Raw genomic sequence first — 13793 nt, forward strand, 5'->3', positions numbered from 1 at the left:
TATGCAAACTATGTTTAGTGAGATAAAAGCTATTCTTATATCCATTCTTTTGGATGTATAGGTGAATGGAAATCTCAGTAACACTGCAAAGTTCTGCTGATTTAAAGAGCAGTCATTTTAAGGGTAGACTTAGTCTGTAGCTCATTAATTCAGAATTTTGTCTCATCTGAGAAGCTGACAGTTTTGCGCAATGACACAAATGTGTTAAACGAAATAATCTCTAGACTGCCATTGCTTGAGGCAGTTGTACCTTTTCCCTTCATACAAGCAGTTTAGTCTTAGCATGAAGTGCTAAACTATTGCAGTGAATTTTCTAAGCTCAGGATTCTGCACCCTGTTTTATCCAAATCTCGTATTTTATTGTTTAAAATGTAGTCTTTTTTATAATGCCTTATAGCCAGAAATGGGAAGAAACTTTCAATGTGTTGCAAGATTTCTCTTTTTTCCTTTTGTTATGATCTTTACCTGACGTACCTAATAGGCTTTTTTTTGGGGGGGGGTCATGGTTGTAGTGGTCAATTGGTGGTTAATATCTTCACGAATGACTTGAAGGAGTGATTGGATAGGTTATGCAAATCTGGGATTTATGGCAAATAATGCATAAAAACTAAGAACTAATCAGCTAGGGAAAGGATGCCATTCAACAAGGAAAAGTGGAAAACGTTGTTTTGATGAAGAACTGAATGCACAGGTCTCAGATGGTAGAAAATCAGCTACGCAATAACCTTTTGAAGAAAGGATTACGATGGATAGCAAACTGATCTCAAGCCAAAGATATGATGCAGTGGTATCGTATTTGCCACTTTGGGTTGTATGAGCAACTGCATTGTTTCCAAGGAAGTGATATGATAAGGCATATGAAGTCAGGGGGAAAGACTGGCTTTATTCAAGCTAGAGAAAAGGTGGAATACATTGACAGTTTTCAAAAAGTGCCAGAAATGATGGGGCTACACTGGTTTGCTCTAATAATTGAGGATGTAAGAAGCAGCAGCAATTTTAAGACACAGGGAAGGTTTAGATTATTCATTACAAAGAACTTTATATAATGATCCATTGGCATCTGAATAAGCTGCCTGGAGAGGTTGAAGGATCTCTTTCTTTGGAAGATGACAGTGTTTGTCCAGAGTCAGGCATCCTGTTTTGGGAGACTTGTTTGGACTAGATAATTTTTCAACTATCGTGTTCTTCTGAGTTCTAAAGAGAAAGGGAACACACATGCAAGAGAGGATCATATGTGATAGTTAAGAAGGGTTTTGGAGCAGTGGATACCTGCATACATCTGTCTTATTTTTCCTTTCCCCCCTTTTTGATGATTTGGCTTTAAAGTAGTTTGGAAGAACGTGTAGGTGAAGGAGCAGGTAACAGCAATTATATGGAAGATGGAAAGAGATTTTATTCACAGTAAGCTGTGTCCAGCTTTCTCCTGGTTCTCTAACTCTCTGCAGAACACAGGACTAATTATTATTCTCTTTCTGCACACCTATGCTTTAATGATGTGTCTTTTTAATGAAATATCTGGATTATTCAGCATTAAAATTTAGAACACACACAGTCCTTATGCTAAATTTTCACCAAGTGGGTCTATATTCTGCAGCCAGATTATATGCTTTATGACGTTTCTGTACATTGTAATGGATTTTTTGCTTATTACTGTGTGAAGACGTGTGCTTGACTCTAAAGAAGCGAATCATTGCCCATTACTTCATTTTTGAGAATGATGGTGCCCCATTTTCAATGCACAATATGATTATGTATTACTTGTCTTCAATTTATATAAGAATAGGGTTGCTATAGTAAACTACCTTCTGAATTAAGTAACTGCACTTCTGAAATAAATATTTAGCGCATCCTCAACTTTTCAGTTTTTAGGACTTGAGGGAATTTTAACTTCTTGAGCTGCATGCTTTTCTCTGTGATACTTTCAAGTTTCCTAAGCACTACAGATTTTTCCCTCTCTAGTAAAGTCAACTTTCAAGATTTACAGTACTATCCTAAGTAGAGGTTCCCCCTTCTAAGTCCACTGACATCAATTGATTTAGAAGGATGCGACCCTGACCTGGATGGACCAAACTAGCCTGATCTCATCAGATCTCAGAAGCTAAGCAGGGTCAGCCTGGTTAGTATTTGGATGGGAGACCACCAAGGAATACCAGGGTTGCTGTGCAGAGGAAGGCACTGGCAAACCACCTCTGTTAGTCTCTTGCCATGAAAACCCCAAAAGGGGTCGTGATAAGTTCGGCTGCGACTTGACAGCACTTTACACACACACACACAACTCTGCTTAGGATGGCAGCATCCCACTAAACCATTCTAGTAATTGGAATATGCATATTTTAATAATTGAGGTACTTGTGCTTCAGCTGATTTGTATAACAGTCAGTACAATGTGTTGTGCATGAGTGTTTGGTTTGATTTAACAGCTTTCATTTGTATGTCAATTTAGTACTGAAGTAATGGTGAATGACGGGATGTGACGTCACCCCATAGGTCAGGAATGACCCAGTGCTTGCACAGGCGACCTTTACCTTTAATGGTGAATGAGATAGCATTGCTTCCATATCCTTCATAGTATTGGGGAAATCTTAAGGCTGCTTCCTGTGTTCTTTTATAAATATATGATGTGGAACAGAAAAATGGGGTTCAGACCGCTCTTCAAGGCTGCGGGAGAGTTCCTGATTCCCGGTCCACTATTTAGGAGCCGGGTAGGGGTGCAGGGTGCACCCCAAATTTGAACGTTTCTTGGGTCCCTCAGGAGCTCCCGAGGAACGTGGCGCTCAGATCAGCATCTCTAGCGGAAGTCTAGGGAGCTTTGACTCTTGAAAGCTTATACCGTAAAAATCTTATTGGTCGCTGAGGTGCTACTGGACTCGAATCTAGTGCTGACCAACATTGGTACCCTCTGAAACTCATTTTTATACATATTTTTATACGTCTATACTTTTTAATACTTAGACTGGGGTCACTCTGCATAGGATAGATTTTTAGCATAGTATTTTTTCAAAATGAGATGAAACCGAGGATGTCCTCCTGTATGCAGAGGAGCATCCTTCCTTTCATGGAAGAGTTCTTTCGTAACTTGTGCTAGAGTGTACCAGAAGAAAGCTAAATCATAAGATGATATTCTGCTTGCACAAGACATTGAGCAGTCTGCTGCTGAAGCATGAAAACTTCTATGGAACTTACTTCCTGTATGCTGTGCAAATCCTTGCTCAAATATTTGTGCAACAACACTTGCACCTGCTTTCCTTCCACTACTTTCTTTAGATCTAACCCAGTATACTTTAAATTTAAATCGATTTTATGCAAAATAAATCTCTGCTGTGAAATGGCCTTTCCAGATTATGAATAAAATTACTAAATTGCATAAGGAATTAGTGGCCAGTCATATTTTAGTGATCTTGTTTTGGAAGTTGTACTAAAAACTTCCTTCTTCTTTTTTCTTTTTCTTTTCCCCCCCTTTGGGCCATCTAGTCACAGCTGATTTATGGTGGCCCCCTAGGGTTTTCAAATCAAGAAACACTCAAGGGTGGTTGGTATTGCCTGCCTCTGAGTAGCAACCCTGGTATTCTTTGGTGGTGTCCCATCCAAATACTGACCAGAGCTAACCTTGCTTAGCTTCCAAGACCTAACAAAATTGGGGAATCAAACCCGGTTCTCCAGATTAGCGTCCGCCTTTCTAACCACGACACCAGGGCTATAAAGTAACTCTTACATTCAGCAAGGAAAATACACTGATCCAGATCAAGTGTTTGTGAACCATGAAAGACTGACAAAATTGTTTGCATCAGAATGGTGGTTGCCTGACTCCTGTTACAACTAACCTAAATTTTAACTATTGGTTTTTCAGATTATCATGGAAACCCTATGTTGTTGGATGATGTTAATCATTGTTGAAAATGATACTGTTTTCAAAGAAGACTTTTAAAAAAGAGGATTTTATGCAGAAAAGGTAATGAAATATGATCTGATAAACATTCTATTATAAGTATTCATATTACTTCAATGTATTCAATATTATCACTAGCTTATAGACATTGCATATTTGAATTCTAAGTGGGCTGGGGTGAACTTTGAACCCTGACTAAAGTGTATTTCACCAGGTATGTGCCAGTTTCTTTCTAATATTAGAGGGTTCTTCTATGCAAGAAACTGAATCAAGCAAACATGTTTGGATGAAGTTAACCCAGAGATCTCCCTTGTAAGATTTGACATGCAGGCCACATTTTCTTTCACTAGCTTTTATGTCAGTTCAGCATCATGTATTTCCCTGATTCTTTATCATTTATAATTCCCTTTATCATTTCCTATATGATTCCTGAAAATAACATTAATTCTAACCTCTAAAGCAGACATTAAAAGTTAGTGTTTCTAATCTCTAAACCAGGTTGTATGGCTGATGTAAAAATGCTAGGTATTTGGTTTTACTCAGTTTTTAATTGAGCTTTCCACTTTGGAGGGCAAAAGCCAAGGGTTTGGAGAGCAGAGGTTCATGGGCCCATCTTGCTTTAACTTTTTATATTATCTGCTGCTGGATTGCAACTGTATCGTCACTGAATCTGCGTCTTTTATTCTCTCTACCCCCCTTTGTGTGTGTGTGTGTGTGTGTATGAATTATTTTTACAAGTCTTTTTCTTGAGGTAGTCCCAGGCAGTCAGGCATAGCGTTGATTGCATGATGATGTCATATCGTTATGCACTAAATCTGATTTAGCTGAGATGCACCATGAAACCAAATCAGAGTAAAGACGATGCTGAATTTCTTCACTTAGAATAAGTGAATGCTTTCAATTCATTTTGTAGCCCACTGCCAAATAACTGAAATGTGGGCTTTTTACAGGAGGCAGCGTTTCACAAAATCCCACCCTATAGTTTTGTTTTTGCTCAGTGCTAGCTTGTAATTGTAAGGGGGGAAAGGTAGGGGAGATAAATGTATACATGGAAACTGGTAGTGTAGGGCCACTGTGATTTGATGGAATAGGAAAAATGAGAAATAATGTGATGAGATGTGATATGCTGGAGAAAGTGACTTGGCAAACTTCTACTATATGAAGAAGAGAGGATTAGGAAGTAGACTGGTGGGTGTAGATGATCTGATACTTAATTTTGCTATCCAGGTATCTGGAGAGACCACAGTCTATCTTGACTGAGTGGGTTAAGCTCTTAGGCTGTTAATAACTTTTTTCTGAAGAAGGTGGAAATGCTGTTTGTTCATAGGCCTCGTAGCCTGTCTGTGTCCAGTTGTGGGTAGGAGAAATGGAAATGAACCTGGATATCCCTTCTTTAAAATGTTCTTCTGAGTTGTGATAAGGGTTGGCCTACTATTGAGTATAGCGAGGCAGCCCACCACAGACAGTGGATTTATACTACCCTGAAAGAACACCAGATTGTCAGTTATTTCATTCATTATCTTACAGGATCTTCTTCCTCAGGAACTAAAATGTCTTGGCACTCTCAAGGTGCAGCTGGGAATGCTTTTATGTCCTTGGATCAGGAAGAGAGGGTTAAGAGGGTCTATCTGTCTCAAAATTGTACTACATATCACCCAGGAGATGTGTAGAACTTCACATGAATAGAACATGTGCACTCATAGACTGGATTCAAGCACCCCGTTCTGCTTGTGCAAGAATTGGTTAGTGTTAGTTTCCCCTTCCTACTCCCACACTACATCCCCTGCCATTTCAGAGTTTCATCTGAGGCTCAGGAGCGGAGTGTGTGCTTGGAGAGGACATTGGATCTGCAGCAGGCAGGGGGAGGTGGGAAAACTCCATTTGTTGGATTCAAACAATAATAGCAGACATCATTCTACCCAGGAGTGAACTGATTTTCACTCTCAGAAATCTATGTTGTTGCATAGCTTTTTAACTATGTACCACATTAGCAAAAATATATGTGCCTTCCAGAAAATGTTCAGTACTGATTTGTGGAGACACATCTGATGTGATTTTCTTGATCAACTGATTATTTGTTCACCCAGCTACTGCTATCCCTGCTCTTCCCTAGTCTACTTATTTTGGGTAAAGTTGAGCTGTGCATCTTTCATTACACTTGATTCATTAGTTTGCACTGCCCTTATCTCTTGAGTTGTGTAAGTTCCACTGACCCAACTGTTGTGTGATGTAATAAGGAGAGGCCATGGCTTAGTTGTAGAGTGTGGGTTTTGCATACCAAAGACCCCAAGTTCAGCATAAGGCAGCTTCATATGTTCAACTGTTAAGTGTGCTCTGAGCATTTTGTCAGAACACATGAACACAACCATGATGACCTTCAGGTTACTGAAATGTGTTTTTAAAAGAGTGATATTTTGGGAGAACAAATCAACTATAATCTTTGAAATTACATCAATTTTGTGAGAGAGGTGTATCTGATGGAGGCAGGGGTCCTTCTCTTTTGCTTTGGTGAGTGTTTAAATGATATGAAAACGTTGCTGGTGTCAGCAGGGTTTTGGTTTTATCCAATACTGTTACAATAAGCAAAAGAAATCAATAAGTAGCTTGGCAACAAAGTTAAGTCCTAATGGGCTGTTCTACTTCGCTTGGAAACAAATGTAGTTCTCTGCCTAATTACATTGCACCAAGAATATTGTGTAATTTTCAGTTTCAAGCTTCATAAAGAAGGTAGCATTTATGATTTAAAAAGAAAATAAAAAAATAATAATACTTTTGCCACTGTATAAATGACTGGAATTTTTTCTAAAGTGCTGACCAGCCAGCAGCTGTCGTTGTAATAAATATCTGCTGAAGAATGAACTGTCTTGCACAATACATTCTGTTTCATAGAGCAGAGCTTAGAAGGAGAGTAGGAATATTGTCAACTCTGTAGTCCAATAACAAAGCTTTTCCTAGATAATGTGTGGTTCTGGTTGTTGTTTCAGATGCGAAATCTGAAGCATCCAAGGCTTATTCTTGTCCTTTTCATTTGGCTCCTGTGTTTGTGGGTCCAAAACTAGTGAAGATGACTGTGGGAACCCAAGAGTGACCCCTTGTAAACCCCCCATGCCTGTCCTGGCTGACAAAATACAGTTAGAAGAGACTATGTCCTTTGGGGATTTAGGAGAGTGCTCTCTTGTGGTTTTCACTTCAACCAGAAAGTGGTGATAGATAGCTATCAGTCTTCCGGTAATGATGTTACATGTGGATTCTTACATGGGTCCCATTGTCTTCTTATAAACATGTAGACGAAACCAATAGTCAGAGATTTTAAATTTGGTGTATAATATCTGAAATTATGCAATGTCATTGCTTAGCAAAAGCTAGGCAAATTGAGGGTCAAAGCCCCAGAAGCAGCAAATGGATCTTTCACAAGCTCCTTTTTTTAAAAGAAAACTGCAGGATAGAAATTGAAATAAAAAAAATACTATTTTCAAAAGGGATAGTGATGTGACGTTTAATGAAAAAGGTATGGCAAGACCCAGAGTTCTGTATGAGATTTTTTTCCAACCATAACTTGTAACTTTAAAAAAAGAATCACAGTGATGGTTCTTAAACTGTGGCATGGACTCTACTGGGGTGCACAAAAGACATTTGAAGTAGTAGGGAAGAAAAAAATTCTACCCGAGGAAGAATTTGAGACACTTTGCTCCCAACAACAGAACAGCTAGCAAAACATCTGTAGTAAAGATGGAAATTGCAAAGAAGCAGAGAATACCTGTTTGTTTCTGGATGGCTTGTTTAGGAGAGAGCCCGAGATGCCCCATTCTTGTCCTGTTTTTGTGCCTGTATTGGATTTGTTCCTCAGTCCACCAGTCTGTCACAGACGTTGTGCTCATAACACATGTAAATGTGCCTGAGTCTTCTGTGTACTGTGCTAACTTGTTGAACAGATGAGCACGTGAAATCTGGAGCCTCAGACGGTACAGTAATCTTTAGAATGGGGGTTTAATTCAACAAATCTGAAGCATGTTGAATTACAGAGCAGCATGACATCACCGCATGGCCTCACTCTTGAAGTCTTTATAGGTCTTGAACTGCGAGTGGTCATTTGTGACTCAGCCACAGTTTCGACCCAAGGTTGATTGAATGTCACTGTTGGAACGGGTTTTTTAAAAATGGTTGAGTGCTCATTGTGTACGAAATAGTATTTTCTAGAAAGAACACTTGAAAACTCAAGGGCAAGTGTTGCATACGTATAATTAACCACATCCACACTACAACCACACATCATTTTATATATTGTGATTCATTGGATTACTTAGTGGATTATACAATCTGTTTCTGTAAACAGTTTTCAAAAGACATTTGCAAAAACCTGTTAAGGGTCATAACCTTAGATTAACTGTTATATTATTATAAGTTGCTGTTGAATCCAGTTCTACTTAGGTAGTATTGGTGCTTTAGAAAATGGCTGGAATTCAGCTACTAAGACTTGTCATTGATGAGACTTTCCTTTCTGCTACAGCCTATAGACCCACTCCCAACATTGTTCCTCAAAGTTGCCTCCCCCATAGAGTGACATGGGATTGAGCACAGGAGGATGCCGCTCAGAGGGAGAATCTGTAAAAATAAGGAACTCTTCCTCTGCAAGTGGACATGCCTTTTTAGATCCCCATCAGTATTTCTGGGTAGCAGTGTGTGTGAACAAGATCTTGGGGTACAGGTGGACTGTAAGCTAAATATGAGCAGCCAGTGTGATGCAACAGCAAAAAAGGCTAATGTGATCTTGGGGTGTATCAACAGAGGCATAACAGCCAGATCACAAGATGTCATAGTCCTGCTGTACACCACGTTGGTCAGGCCCTACCTGGAGCACTGCGTGCAGATCTGGGGGCCTCACTTCAAAACGGTTGTGAACAAAATGGAGTGGGTGCAGAAGAGAGCAATGAAGATGATCAGGGCCCTGGAGACCAGGCCCTATGAGGAAAGGCTGAGGGACTTGGGAATGTTTAATCTAGAGAAGCTGTGAAGGCCCAGCACTTTGAATGGTGGCCAGAAACTCATATGCAGCTACTGTACTATTGTTGAATTGAATACCCTTGCCTCTCTGTCTTTTCTGGGAGTAAATAGCAATATTCTGCACCAACTGAAGCATTTTGATTCCTCCTCAAGGGCACCATTATGGAAGTGTAATGCAGTAGTTTGTGGCTTCTGTGCATGTGCAGGCCAGCCATGGAGACTACTAGTAAGCTTCTAGAAAAGTTGGCTCCTAAGGAGCGCCCCCCTCCACTCCCTATGTGACCAAGCCTTAACGGCTTTTCCCGCCTAGGGATTACATGACAGAGGGGTGGGGAGCCCTTTTCCCTCAGTTCTCCTCTGCCACCTCAGCTAGACCCCTTTTTTTTCTTTTGCTTCCTTGCTCTGTCATTTGGATCATGGCCTTGTTTAAAAAATACCACAGCTGTCGTACCAAGATACCCTCCAATGACGAGCACCTTGACTGTCTTCTTTGCTTGGAGAGAATGCTATGTTATGGCCTTGTACTGCGCATGCAGCCTCCTCACCCCCAAAGCTCATCAGGAGAGGATGGCGAGACTTAAAGCCTCCCTTTATGTAAAATCTCTTTCTCCTGAGCAGCCCAAAGTCAAGACTGGAACACCGTGTTCTCCTGCGCCTTCGTCCCCAGCTCTCCCCCCCAAAAAAACAGGGGGAGCAGATGGATTTTGGTGGTCAATGGGCTTCTTCTGAGCCCCCCACGATAAAGCTAAAGAAGAAGCAACATTCCATCTCTACTTCTTTGAAGGACAGGGACTTGGGGTCGAGGTCTCTCAGTACTGACCAGTCCAGATTGGAACCATCAACGTTGGGTGAGTGTTGGGGCCAGCCTTCATCCAAGTCCCTGCACCGTCACAGATCACTATCGGTGATACCATTCCATCCCCTTCGGCATCAGGGGACCACCCTGAAACTCAACATTGTTTGTCTCTGTGACATACTTTGATCTCGCCTCCAGTGAAGGCTCCGTCGCCACTGCTCGCCTTCCAGACATGGTTACTGCTGGTCACTTACTCAACTTTTTGTTTGTCTTGAAGTAGGATGAGCTCCATGACTCCAAATGTGGTTGGAGATTGCCTCCCAATCCATTACAAACTTCTCATCCTTCCAGGATATAAGGATTCTCGACCAGTATTAACTTGGGCTTGTCTGAAGTCTCACGCAGCCTGATTAACTTCACCCACAGCCTCCAGATTCTAGTTTAAAATGAAGACGGCTGCTCCTGGTGGCTTAGTGAGTGAAATAGAATTAGCTGTCATAAGCATATTAACAACACTCACCTTTAATCTCTAGATAACCTTTTCAAATGGCTTCAGATAGATCATGTTAAATAGAATTGGTAATAAAGCCGAACTATGTAAAATACCACACAAAACTGCCACCGAGCCAAGCTGAACTGGCTTTATTATTGATCATACTCTTGGTGCAGTCAGGTAAATAATAAAACCACTGGTGAATAAATAATAGAACCAGCCCATTCACCCAAATCAGAGTTCTACTTAGTTCAGCAAAATGGTGTGACCTTTCAGAAAAAGTATAACCAACAGATAAATATCAACCAGAGCTACCGATACCATCTAGATTTACATATATAGGCTGTAAGCCAATCAGATGTTTGAGGGAAGAGATTTGCCTGGAGTTGATCTGCTACCACAGTCACTTAATTTCCCTTTTAAGAAAAAGGTTGGAAATTGGCCTGAAATGAGCCAAGTTATCCCAACTCAAAGCTGTATGAGTTTTTCAGCAATGAGCAAATCACAGCCTCCTTTAATAAAGGCAGGGTCCTGCCTTTCCCCAAATGGCACATTTTGATGATCTCAGCCAAGAAACCCACAAAGGTCACCTCAGCTGGCATCCACCAGCAAGAATGGACTGCATGTCTCTAAGCTGCATGTAACAGCGTTCACAACCTCAAGCATTCTGTCAACATTCCTGAGGGGAAACAACACTGAACCAGTCCAAGAAACTATGGCCAACAAATGCCCCTGCCATGTCCAACATCAGATTAATGCAGATAACGGTCTTTATCATGAGAGAGTTCTAGTGATGAAAGCTCACCCCTTAAACAAGATCTGAAGTATTGAACTACATATTACTGTGGGTAGTTCTGTAACAGTAAAAGGAAGGAGGCGACAGCTTTAGCTTGGAAACAGCTCATTCAGGCAGTGAATCTCAAAAAGACTTCCCTGTTTTGGCGCTTGGTTTCTGGTTGCCCCAAAAACATTTCAAATAACATCATTTTACCAGAGGTCTGGGAACAATATTTTAGCTCAGGGGTGTCAAACATGCAGCCCGCGGGCCGGATCCGGCCCCCGGAGGGCTTTTATCTGGCCTGCAGAGCCAAGGCACCTAGTCCCCCTTTTCCCCCCTCCCCCGGCCTTTTTTAGGCTTCCTGGGGCCCGTGCGTGGCCGGGGAGTGAGTGAGGAAGGCTTCTGCCCGGTTGTGCCGGGCGGCCAGGGGTGGGGGGAAGGTTTTCCAGCCGCCCCGTTCCTCTCCCTTCTCTTGCTGTAGCTCGCCTTTCCCTTCTCAAAACAGACTTCATATTTGCTTTCCAGCACTCCTTCCCACCACCCCGTTCCTCTCTCCTCTCTTGCTGTAGCTCACCTTTCCTTTCTCCAAACAGATTTTGCATTTGCTTTCCAGCTCTCCTTCCAGCCACCCCTTTCCCCTCCCTTGTTGTAGCCTGCCTCCTCTTTCTCTTGCTCTGAGGGGCTTCTCTCCCTTTTTCACACAGGAACACACTGAAATGAATAGGTTGTTGCTGGAAGAGAACCAGGGTCTGGAAAGGTACCGGGAAGGAGAAGTGGGTGAAGGAGAAGTGGGTGAAGTGGGAAGGAGAAGGGGGGAGATGCAGGATGGCCACCTCTGGGACTGACACGGGGTTTGCTACTGGCCCTTGCTCCCCTAGCCATGGGGCAAGTGAGTTAGAAACGTCACTACGTCTTGCTGATTGTGCAGGTAGAAAGCTGCCAGATCTGTTGTTTAGCCTACCTGCCCCTTACCTATTTTTTAAAAAAAGAATTGCCTACAAATCCCTCATAAGGAGATGTCTTTATAAAGCAAGCTTTTGTTTGTGTGCTAAAAACTTTAATACAGGTATCCAGAAAGAGAGGTATGTGCAGACAACTCAGTTGAGATAAATTGAAATTATTGCTTTTTGGAAGCAAAAATGACTGGAATGCTGTGTGTGTTACAGAGCTAAATTCACACACAAATGGTGTTTTCTAGAAGGCATGGTAAATAATACATTGTACAGATTACCTTAATGGGATATGGTAGGTTAGAGCTAGCTTGGATCTTTCAAAATAAGACTTGTTTGGGGAAGGAGTTTTTCAGCTTTTTCTCTATTTTTGGTTAACCAGCCACCTGCAATAAAAGTGTTTCTTCAAGTGGCACCAGCCTACAGTAACAAGACTCTGATCCCTGCCTAGAGCCTCTCAGATAATGTAAAAGTGTAATTATTCATTAACAATTCATGGAAGTCAGCACAATTTATTCTATCGTTTAAAAGAGTTGGTGATTATATATGTATATTATATATGTATATTTAAAGAAAAAACATGTATATAATATACAGGGACATTATGTTGCACTTTTGCCCCACTTCAAAAAATATATAGATCCAGCTCTGCCAGCCAAGGCAGTCACCCTCCAGTCCAGATGAAATTAAAGGCCAAGGACCAGAAATACAAACTTTATAGAAGACACAGGCAAAGCCAATTAATGATATTATTATTTTTACTTTATTTTTTACTTAAAATAAAAACATGCTTAAAACAATAACAAAAATTAATATAATTAATTGACTTTGCCTGTGTCTTCTATTATGTCTTCTGTGTTTTCTATTAAGTTCATATCTCCTGTACCCAGCATTACATTTTATGGTATTTGTTCGATTTGGCACGCATGGCCTGTCCCGACAAAGTGACATTTATGTCAAATCCGGCCCTCGTAACATATGAGTTTGACACCCCTGTTTTAGAGAGCTCTATGACAGTCAAGAGCAGGTGGATCCCTCTTTAGTTTGTACAGAGGAATTGGCAATATGGCCACCAGTTGACCCTTCTGAGGTTAGGAAGTTGATTGAAACATTGAGGACAGGGAAGGCTCCAGGTATTGTTTGAATTCCAACTGATTTAATGGGGGGGGGGAAGTTTTGTAACATTACTTAGCTGTGTCCAATTCATCCTTGTATACTGACACAAATTTTGTGTCAGACATACTCGAAGAGTCAAACTTACTATGGCCAAATGAGATGACCAAACGTGAGCTAATAGCTCGGTCTGATCAATTGTCAGTGAACTATATTTAATAGTGAACTATTTTAATGCCTTTCAAGCAAGTTTGCATGGTTCCTTTCCCCTCCCCTCCAAAATGCAACATGCATTTTAAAGTATCAGTGATTGCTAGTCCATATGCAGAGTTGGGTGGTCACACATCCCTAGTTAGTTCCTCTAGAGTCTTGTTTTAGCATTTTTGTCACTAGTTCTGGGGTATTTGTTTATGGATGTAAATAATTGTATAGGAGTTGGGTTGTTTTTTGTAATATTTACTTCATTTATACCCTACGTTGTACTTAGCTTGTACTCTTCATTTTATCCTCACAGCATACCTGTGAGGTAGGTTAATCTGAGTGTGTGAGACTGGCCCAAGGTCACTCAGCAAGCTTCCATGGCAGGGTGGGGATTCAATCCTGGGTGACTCAGGTCCTACTCTGACACTTCTCTACACTGGCTGTATGGTACCACCAGAACATATGGCACTTTTCAGAGTATAAGATGACAGGTCCCTGACCTGAAATACTCACAATCTAAAATGTGAGCTGAGAAAGGTAACTATGAGAGGGGATGGAGAGTAGAGGCAGGGGTA

The 13793-nt window shown here is 41.1% G+C and overlaps 1 long non-coding RNA gene across 1 annotated transcript in view; it reads left to right on the forward strand.

The window, feature by feature from the left end:
• Nucleotides 1-13793, forward strand: part of LOC130488031 (uncharacterized) — a 96741-nt gene that overhangs the window by 50617 nt on the left and 32331 nt on the right. Inside the window, exon 2 of the long non-coding RNA XR_008933804.1 lies at nt 3848-3949. This is a non-coding gene — a long non-coding RNA (uncharacterized LOC130488031). The remainder of the gene's footprint in view (nt 1-3847; nt 3950-13793) is intronic.

The sequence above is a fragment of the Euleptes europaea genome, chromosome 15 (genome assembly GCF_029931775.1).
Source record: "Euleptes europaea isolate rEulEur1 chromosome 15, rEulEur1.hap1, whole genome shotgun sequence".
Classification (NCBI taxonomy): Eukaryota; Metazoa; Chordata; class Lepidosauria; order Squamata; family Sphaerodactylidae; genus Euleptes; species Euleptes europaea.